The sequence below is a fragment of the Tupaia chinensis genome, unplaced genomic scaffold, assembly GCF_000334495.1.
Source record: "Tupaia chinensis unplaced genomic scaffold, TupChi_1.0 Scaffold000503_1, whole genome shotgun sequence".
Taxonomy (NCBI): domain Eukaryota; kingdom Metazoa; phylum Chordata; class Mammalia; order Scandentia; family Tupaiidae; genus Tupaia; species Tupaia belangeri.
In genome coordinates this window covers 606,559-617,928 of record NW_006160015.1, presented here as the reverse complement: position 1 = coordinate 617,928, position 11,370 = coordinate 606,559, and positions in this window count along the sequence as shown.

Here is an 11,370-nt window from a genome sequence, read left to right as displayed (position 1 = left end):
TGATTTTTGTCAAAGGTGAGAGGTAGGGGTTCAGACTCATCTTTCTACAGGTGGAAATCCAGTTTTTCCAGCACCATTTACTGAAGAGGTTTTCCTTTTCCCACTGGATTGACTGGTACCTCTTGTCAAAATCAGTTGACTGAATGATTGGGAATTTATTCCTGTGGACTCAATTCTGTTCCATTGTTCCACATGTCTGTTCCTGTGCCAGTACCATGCTGTTTTGATTACCACAGCTTTGAAGTAAATTTTTGAGTCAGGGAGTGAGATGCTGCCCACTCCACTCTTCTTTTGTAGAACTGCTTTGGCAATGTGGGGTCTTTCATCATTCCAGACGAATTTTATGATTGACTTTTCTAAATCCGTGAAGAATGTGTCTGGTACTTTGATTGGCATTGCATTAAATAGGTAGATTAATTTGGGTAGAAGTGCCATTTTGGTTATATTAATTCTTCCAATCCAGGAACATGGGATGTCCTTCCACTTTTTTGTGTCATTTTCAATTTCTCTCTCTCTTTTACGCTTTCATTTTTTTAATATACATTTTCTCGTCTGTTTTTTAATTTACCTTTGGTATTTTTCTGCCTAACACATCATTTTACTTATTTTTAAAATATTTTTGAGAGATTTTTGCTATTAGGGTGCATACACTCACCAGAGAGACAGAAAGAAAGAAATCACCCCCCAGGGGGAAAGCTATGCCACAATCGGGCACACAAGCTCTTGCACCCAGTATGAGTTTGAAGTCATCCGATCTGGGACTCAAACCATGGTCGGCATGTGGGAATCCAGCACTTAGCAACTACGCCACCTACTGGTCCCTCCAGCACATCATTTTTTTTTTTTTTAATCAACCAAATAGATTTCTTATTTTGTATTATCTTAAAAACTGGCCCCCCGTGGTAGCAGTGGGATGATGCAACACTGCAATGCTGGGGCTACATGTGAGTGTGCAGATTTGTGCCCGGGGTCTCCCTGTACATGCTGCTGCATGCGTGTGCCTGTGATTTATCTCAGTGAACTAATCCATTTGGTTTTATTTTCCGAACTAAAGTAAAAACAGACTGAAAATATTTGTTGAAAATGAAAGGGAAATGGTTAATACCATTTACTGTTAACCTTTTGATTACCTTTTGATAGAATGTTAAATGTGTACAAATGCACACGATTGATTAAGTGTGCACTCAATGAATATTCACAAAGGGATTCAGTCTGTGTGATGAAAGGTGAGAAAACAATACCTCAGGAGACTCTTATTGCCCTTCTGGGATGTAGTTCTAGCTCCCCAAAAGTGAAGCCAATCTTCATTTTGCTTGTATTAGACTAATTTGCCAGTTTCTGTAGTTTCCAACAATGGAATCGGGGAATGTCTGCTGTCTTATTCTTGGCTGCCTTCATTCGAGATTATGTGGCGTGATTTATCCATGCTGGTGTTCACAGCATACTTCTCTCACTTCTGTTGTTAAGTAGTATTTCATTCCACTATATACTGCAATTGACTGTTTATTTCTGCTGCTGATACACATTTTGGATATTTCTAGTGTGGGACTAGTACAAACATCTACACACTTGTTTGCTGTATATTTAAGAATACAGTAGTTGGGTCCTAAGGAAGGCATAGGTTCATTTATTTGACATTGTCACCAGCTCAGCAGTGTGTGAGTGTCCCATGCTCTCACCAATACTTGACAGGAATTCTTTATATTTGGACTAATCTCTGTATATATAATGATAGTTCATTGAACAGTTTCATATATGTTTATTGGGTATTTGAATACTTTGTTATCTTTCAAGTTCTTCAGTAAGCCTTTTGCATATTTATTTATTATGTTATTTTATTTTTCATATTAGTTTGTAGGAGTTATTTTAGATTCTGAATGTAAATCTTTTGTTTAGTATGTATATTACAAATATCTTCTCTTACTCTGTGGATTGCATCTTAATCCCTTCAGGGGTATATTTTTATGTTTAATTTTTAAGGAATTATGTATTTAATTTTATTATTATTATTATTTTAATTTACTATAGGGCACATGATCTCACCAGAGAAAGAGAGAGAGTGAGAGAGAGATAAAGAAAGCTAGCAGCCTGGTCCAGGACTCAAACCACTATCAACCATGTGGGAATCCAGTGCTTTAATCATCACGCCACCTACCTGCTGGTCCCAAGGGTATATTTTGATTAGTGAGAATTCATAAGTCCAACTTAGCAATATTTTTTTATGACAGTGTCTTGTGTCTTAGTTCATTTTTTTTCCCTACCCCAAGACCATGAATACAATCTCTTATGTTATTTTTTGTTTGTTTTATTTGTTTTGAGTTGTAAGACCTATTTGTATTTATTTATTTATTTATTATTTTTAGAGGGATTTTTTTACTATGGGACACGTATACTCACTGGACAGGCAGAGAGAGACAGAAAAACAAAGAGTAAGAAATCACACCCCTCTACTCAGGAGGAATGTCCATGCCACAATCCCTTCTCCTCCATTCTCCTCTTGGTCCAGACTCAAACCATGGTCAGTCATGTGGGAGTCCAGCCATGTAACCATTATGCCACCTTCTGGTTCCTTTTTTTTTTTTTTACACTTAATCATTGTCCATCTTTACAGCATATGATATGGTTTTACAAAGCATGCACGAATTGCATGTCAATCACGTAAAAGATATTACCATATACACCATCCTAAAGGTCTTGTGCCCATTAAATGTCTTCCATAGCAACTTTGTCTTACAATGTTTCTTTTAAATCTACATTTACAGGAAATTATATCACAATGTTTCTTTCAAATCTATCCTTACATAGGAATTGTTTTATATGTGTGACTCAAATCCTAGTCATTATTTTATAAACACATTTTATATCTTACATTTTAATGGTTTTAAGTTTACAGAAAAATAAAACATAGGGTATATAGTTCTTATATACCTTCCTCTTTCCTTCAGTTTCCCCTACATTAACATCTTACATTGGTGTAGTGTATTAGCTACAATTGATGAGTATGTACAAATGTTACAATAATACAGTGTTATTAACTGTCATTTACAGTTTATGTTAGGATTCTTGGTGTTATGAGTTTAGGAGTTTTCAGAAGTGTATGTGAATCCAGCAGTACAGTATCACAGAGAATAGTTTTGGCACTCTAGAAATCTCACGGGCTACGTTTATGTATTCACTCATGCCTTCCTCCCTCCCCTAGAACTGGCGACCAGGGACTAGCATCTCTCTAGCTTTGCTTTTTTCTGTAATGTCGCATTGTTGGAACCACACAGTGTGTAGCCTTTCAGCTTGACCTTTTTCACTCAACACTTTACATGGAAGATTCTCTCATGTCTTTTTGTTGCTTGGTAGTTGAGTTGTTTTTGTCACTGAAAAAAATTTTGTTGTATGCAAAAGGCAGCTTGTTTAGCCATTCACCTACTGAAAGACCTCTTGAGTTCTCTGAAATTTTGCCAATTAGGAATAAAACTGGCAAATGGATGCCCACTTGGGATTCATTTTTTTCCCACATGTGTATATTCAAATACTCAGCCGTCCTATAAACCTTCCTGTGCAGGTGTTTGCCTGGACGTCCGTTTTCAACTCATGTGGTTAGATACAAATTGCAACTGCTAGGAGATATGGTAAGAAGAGTATGCTAACATTTTAAGAAACTGCCTTGGCAGTGGCTAACCCATTTTACATACTCACCGCCATTGAGGGTTTCTGTGGCTCCACAGTCTCGCCAGCATTTCCTGTCATCAGTGGTTCGGATGCTCGCCTTTCTAGCAAGCGTGCGTGGCATCTCGTTGTGTTAATATGCAATTCCCTAATGACTCTGCTGCTGAACATCTTTTCAGATGCTTATTTGCCATCTGTGTACCTCCTTTGATGAGGTGTCTCTTCAGCTCTTTGGCCCATTTTATTTTAAAAATTGGGTTGTTTATTTCCTTCTGGTTGAGTTTTAAGTATTCCTTTTGTATTTTGGATACCAGTCTTTTATTAAGTATATGTTTTTGAAGAGATTATTCTCTGAGTCTGTGGCTTGTCATTTTATTCACTGAACAGGGTCTTTGCAGAGCACAAATTTCTGATCTTAATAAAACCCAGCTTACCAATTTTTTTTTTCTTGCACGGATTGTTTTCATTGTTGCATCTTAAAGTCACCTTCAAACTTAAAGTCACCCAGATTTTTCCTGTTATCTCTTAGGAGTTTTATAGCTTTAGTCTGTGATCTATTTTGAATTAATTTCTGCAAAAGGTGTAAGGTCTGTGTCAGATCAATTTTTATTTTTGAATGTGAATGTCCAGTCAGGATTCATTTTCCCCACGTGCGTAGAGTCAAATACTCAGCATCGTTCGTTAGTAGCCATGCATGGGTTTTTACTTTATTATTCCTGCATTTCCGTGTGCACAAATGAACAGCTGTATGTCTATTTCCTTATATTACCTTCGCCATTACGAGAGAAGTAGGAAGCCATAAATGCCTTTGGTGCTACTTTTTCTTTAAGCATTATGACCCAGAAATCACAACTGCGTAGGTTCATAGGTATCTGACTAATTCCTTTTTATCATCCATTCTATCATGTTTCCTTTATAACCATCCAGAGCTACTTCATTTATTGACTCACTCTCCTATTTATTTATGAGCTACATATTAGCACACAGGATCACTTCCAGTAGCAGGCAGAGCTACAGTATTTTGTAGTTCTACGAAGTGCTTCATTTTTCAAATAAAGCCAGCTCTGTAGCCTAGCAGTTAGTGGGCTGCATCCCACGTGGCCAACCGCAGTTCATGCCCTGGCTCCTGTAGCTTAGAGAACACGCCAGCTCATCGTGCTTGAGCTCTGAGTAGGATGGACAAATCTCCGAGTAGGAGGAAAAGAGATTGCTACGTGACCGTGCTTCACTGGGGGTCCTGCACCCCACTCCTCTCTATTTCTCTCTGTTTCCCTCTGTCAAGTAAATACACACTCTTGCAGTTAAGACAAACAAACAAACAAACAAAAAAAGTCTCATTGAATTGTTTTGCATGTTGTTTGATGTGTAATTCCTAAAAGGAAGACCGGTATACCTAAGGTAGCATATGCAAACTCTCTTTCTCTCTCTCTCATACACAGACACACACATGTACACACACACACATACATGTGTATATCTGTTCTTCTGCCCACCTCTCTGTTAAGTGTTTTCTCTCTTTTATTCTCAGTAAGTAAAAGTTCATTCTTGTTAGAGATATTAGGTCTTGACCTATTAATAGATGTCAGAAATAGCATCTTCCATAATGTAAGATGTCTTCTGATTTAATTTATGATGGTTTTTCTACACATTTTGAAAGGTGTACTTATTATTTTATTTTATTATTATTTTTTTTGAAGAGGTTTTCTTGCTACAGGGCGCGTGCGCTCGCCAGACAGACAGAGAGAGACAGAGAGACAGAAAGCGAGAAATCACCCCCCAGGGGGGTTGGCCACGCTGCAATCCCTCCTCCTCCATTCTTCTCTTAGGATCTTGGGCACACACGCACACGCACCCAGAGTGAGTTTTAAGCCACCGGGTCCGGGATGCGAACCGTGGTCGACTACGTGGGAGTCCAGCGACATAGCCATTATGCTAACTGCTGGTCCCAAAAGGTGTACTTATTGATTTATTTAATGAGAGAGAAAAGTAGAGATACAGAGATAGAGAGAGGCAGAGGTACCCCTGACATGGCCTCAATGCCATGCTTCCCTCCCCCCCAGCCTTCCAGCCAGCCAGGATCACAGGTGTGTTTGCACATGCCTGACTTGTTCAGGTGAACCTGGGATCTGAGCCTGGGGCTCCCCCTATGGCTCCAGCATTGTCCAGCAGCATTCTACTGCCTGAGCCACCACAGCTGGGTGCCACATACTTTTCAAATAAAATATTATTCTCGATTATTTTATCTCTACAGAAAATTGCCAAGATAATACAGAGAGTTGCCCTATGTCTTTCCCAGCTTGTCCCTTATGTTAGCATCTTACAGTACTGTGGTATGTTTGTCACAAAAAAGGGGCTGGTAGTCCATTACGCTTGACTAAATGTCACAGTTCACATAGATTTACTAATTTTTTCCTAATTTTCTTTTTCCACCTCAAAATCCCGTCCAAGATGCTTCTATTGAATAGATTAAATTTTGGCCTAAACAGATTTTTGTATGTGGGTGATTGAATTTGGCCCAAAGCAGTCTCTGCAGATACTGAGCTGCAACCTTGACTGAAGTGTGGGTGAGCTGTAACCTAACTGAGAGTGTACCCTGGTAACCATGCACCTGAGCCAGGGCAAATCCCAGCAGCAAAAGCCTCAGCCCATCCCAGCTGAAGGATGCCAATTATGCCCCAATAAAGCAAAAGCTGAGCTGTACAGATCTGGTAATCTTGGAACATTATTTACTCTTTTTCTGGTTGTAGACATAGCTTGCCACTTTGTAGATGTAGGCATTCTGTCCCATGTTCTGCCTGGTTCTAGAACATTCTTCTTGCTCAGATAAACTTAAATTTAACTTGACTCCCTTTTTAACATTTGATCGTCATATGTCCTTAGCCTCATTCTGATCTGGCATGGTGGGCAACTTCCTCAGACTTCGAATTTGGTTTTGATGACTTTGAGGTTTCGGGGAGTATACTGATTAGGAATTTTGTAGAACATTCTTTAGTTTGGATATATTTCTTACTTTATGGGGATCAGACTAGGCTATGGGTTTTTGGATGAGTGACCACAGAGGCGAAGTACCATTCTCATACTCTCAGCATGCTTTCAGCATGGCTTTTCACTACGAAGCTGATCTTGATCATCTAGTTGAGGCTGTGTTTTTCCAGGTTTTCCCCTGGTAAAATTATTCCCCCAGCCTCCCATACTTATCTACTCTTTGGAAGCAACTCACTTAACACAGCCCACACTCATGAGGGAGGGGTTAAACTCCATTTTTTTGAAAAAGAGAATCCACATACATTTTATAGGAGTCTTCAGTATGGCAGATTTGTCTCTTTTCTCCCATTTTTATTCAGTTATTTAGATAAATATAGACTCATGGGTATTTATTTTATATTGTGCATTGCAATACTACTTTATTCAACTTTCTATACAAATTGTTTAACTTTGGCCATTTCAAGTTCTTTCCACGTGGCTCCTGTCCTCTTTTAACACGTTCTCATTCATTTGAGTTTGGGCACTCTTCACTTCTTGAATGCATAAGATTCTCTGGGCTTGTTTTACATATTTCTTTCCTTATTACTAGACTCCTTACTTTTTGTGGAGAATGACATTAGAAATCAGGATCTGGGTGATGGGCATGCTCATTTCTAACAATTGTCATTGTGTCTAGTCCATCTCAATGAACAGAATGAGAAAATAATCCATGTCTACTAATCCATGTATATATGCATATCAATGATTATTTTTATTTATCTATATACATATATTAAGATGAACATGAATGTATACTGATTCTAGTCCAATAGTAGATTATTCATTCCAGTCTTTCTCTTTCTTAAATGTGATTTCACATTCTATCAAAAATAAGCCTGATACCATTTGCCATTGATTTACTTAATTGTTCAATTCCAGTATACAAGAATAGTAGTACCAAAATCATTCTGTTATAAACCATGCTAGTTTTCTTGTGACTAAACTTTGGTTAGTTGTCTGCTTCCTTAATTTGTACCTTTTTTTTTTTTAAATTTTTTTCTTTTTAAAAAGATTTTGGGCTTGCCTCTGTGGCCTGACAATTGAGGTAGCTGGATCTCACATGGCCAATTCTGCAATTGAAATCTTGAACTTAGTGGCTTAGTACCTGGCACATGCATGCTCAAAATCCACAAAAGAGGATGAGATGGAGGAAAAGGGATTGTGGCATGGCCATTCCACAGAGAGTGCTTAATCCTCTCCTTTTCTCTCTATCTCTCTGATTCTCTCTGGTGAGTGCATATGGCCTCTAACAAAGGGGAAAAAAATATTTCTAACCAAAGGAGTTACTTCAACTGGGTATAAAATTAAGATGTATGTTAGAGTAATGTTATTGTATTCTCTCAAATTTCAATCACTTTCCAAAAATATCTGAATGCCTACCATCTGCCATAAGCAATGTATGTAGATCAGGATTTCTTAGCAGCATGACTAAAGACATTTTTTAAAATTGCCATTGGATGTCCATGCTCACCAGAGAGATAGAAAGCATCTCCCAGTGAGAATTACAGTCATGCCTCAGTGCCTCTTCCTCCATTTCTTTTTCCCATCAGGATGTTGATGCATACGTAGGCACCCAGTGTAATTTTTTCAATCCACTGGAGCCAAAATTTAAATTTAAATTACAGTAGCTATGTAAAAATCTAGGCATCTATGAGCAGCGCTTAGCCTCTATGCTATGAAATTGGCCCATAAGCACTTTGACTATTAACACATTGACCTATAATCCCTTGTAAATTTCAGTGTTTTATTTCTATTTATATCAACAGCATTGCTTAGTGTTCAAACACCTGTTGTGACACCCAAAATATCTCTGTGGTGCAAAATTGTCCACACTTGAAAAACATTATTGTATATTAAGGCTTGATTAAATCTATCTACCTGAAACATTTCTTTGATTATTTGTTTTTAAATGAAAAATGTCTCTGATATTGATAAGCAAGAGATTTCCACTTATATTCTTAAATGTAACATTTTCAGCTGGAGTCCATAGTAACCCCATTTTCTTACCCAGATGCATCAACACGGAAGATATATGGTCTCTCAAGCTTTCTGATACATGATCCATTTCAGAAATAAGTTGAACAAAAAGGGAAACTCAGTAGATTTGTGGGTTTTAAATATTCTCTAGCTGGAGAACCTAGATTCAATCCATGTCTCTTTGAAGATGAAAAGTGGAGGTGAGAGGAGAGATTTTAAAACTCAAATTATTGGGACCAGCAGATAGCATAGCAATTATATCTCTAGACTCCTACATGGCTGATTATAGTCCAGGTCCCAGACCTGATGACTTGAAAATCACACTGGGTGAATGTGCCTTCATGCCCAAGATTCTGGAAGGAGAATAGAGGAGAAGGGATTGCAGTGCGGCCATTCCCCCTTGGTGGGGATTTCTCTCTCTCTCTCTCTCTCTTTCTCTGGCAAGTGCACATGCCTTGCCCTAAGACAAAAATCTCTGAAAAGAGGGACTAGCAGTTAGCGTAATGGCTATGTCACTGGACTCCCATGTAGTCGACCATGGTTCACATCTCGGACCTGGTGGCTTGAAACTCACACCAGGCGCATGTGCGTGCGTGCCCAAGATCCCAAGAGGAGAATGGAGGAGAAGGAATTGCAGCGTGGCCATCACCCCTGGGGGATGATTTCTTGCTTTCTGTCTCTCTGTTCTCTCTGTCTGTCTGGTGAGCACACACACCCTATAGCAAAAACCTCTCCAAAAAAAAAAAACCTCTGAAAAGTAAACCCCTCAAATTAAGAGATTTTAAAAAAAATAAAATTTCTAGATATATATCTAACATTTGTGTATAATAGAAAATTTGTTGAATAAATAAAGTTTTCCCAAACACAATTCTTTATTCTTTTTCTAATTGACAAAGGATACATATGCTTACCAGAAAGAGACAACAAGACACAGAGAGTGAGAAAGCACCCCCAATAATGAGATGTAGTCATGCCTCAATCTCTTCTTCTCTGTTTCTCCATTCAGCTGGGATTTTATACATGCATACACATGTATCCAGCATGTTTTTCAAGTTTCTGGGACTGGGATTCAAACCACTGTTGGCCATGTGGGAACTGACTCCTTTATCCACAAGACTAGACTAGACTGTGGAGTTGGCCTGCAAGTTATTTTTAACAATAACAGAAGTTAATCCTCTACTATTGAATATAACCTCTTTATTTAAAGAGTGTATCATTAGAAAATGTTGTCTTTCTCTAGTTTGAAATTTAGAATACAGTTCTTCATTGAAAGAGAGGCTTCCATTTACTTTGCATATGAAAGAAATGTACTGCCCTGGTTCTATTCAGGATTTCTCTCAGTGACTTCATCATAATTGGCTGGACTGTTTTTGCAGAATCTGATCCAGGCTGAGTTTGACAATGCTGTGAATTCAGAATGGTTCTTCTTGATCTAAACACTTGCCAGTCTGTGGAAATCAGTGCAGTTCGAGGTGAAGGTAGATCAGAAGGTTATGCTCAGACCTGACCTGATTTCTGTGGACTATGATTTACAGTCCTGGTGTGTAAGCTCAGCAAGGCCCTTGGTGAACACTCTTCGAGAACATATAATTTTCTGGGCAATTAGCCCCAATGAAGGAAAAATCGGAAGGGCTCTTATGACAGGGCCATGCAGACAACACAAGCTGGTAAAGATGCTGCCTCCCATACCTAAGGCAGGGCCTGGACTGGGAAGAAACTGCAAGGCAAGGCCTGGTTTATGAGCCCTCCCTTGTGTTGCTGTACTGGCCTGCACTCAATTTCTCTGCTGTGAGCTTTACTGTTATTATGGTACCCTACAAGGGTAAAATATCACCCCCAGCCTTATTGCAACCTTACAATAAAGCCAATTAGTGATCTTGTAGGAATGTGGTTTCCTAAGACTGCATGGGAGGGCCAGGAAGTTTGAGACTCCTCCACCTACCCGTTTTAAGCTAAAATTAGCATATTTTAGGTTAAGTTAGTATAAGCCAAATTAGCATTAGTAGCATATGTAGACTAAGTTAGTTTAAGGCTAGTTTTACGTAAATAGCCCTTATTAAAGCTGCAGGCCAAAGTTAACTCATGCTAGGCCAAGTTAACGCATTCACCATATGACAGGGACTCAGAGATAAAACAAAAGAACTCACTAATTGACAGACTCAGCAAATAAAATACAGAAACCCACGGTTTATAAAGAAAGGAAAAGCCTGACTAGTGACTACAAGATGAACAAACCTGAAGGCTCCAGGGAAAGATTAACTATCTTAGCTAGAAGTTCTTATCTGGTTCGGGCAAGCATCAGATAGTCCCTAACTACAAAGAGTTTCTCATCTGTGTGCTGTTGACTATGAAAAACTGCTAATAAAACATCCTGTGTTGTATCCTGAGCTACAAGATCATCTTCCTTTCCCATATGGACAATAGACTCACCTCCTTTTGTAGTAATATATAGATAGTCCATATATTAACTGTTTCTTTACCTAATAAGACAAGATTTCTATCTAGGCCTTTGTAACCAGCAATGTTGCCGCCCTGGCCCAGGACTGAAGTTATCAAGCTGGCCTGGGACTGAGGCTATCAAGCATCCTGCAAGCCCCCTCTTCAAAAGACTCTTCCCGGTAATCAAGATCTAAAAAGAAAATACAACAGACAAATGAACTTCCTCATCTTGAGAGCATGATTGATTTTACCTGGTCTGACAGGACAAAC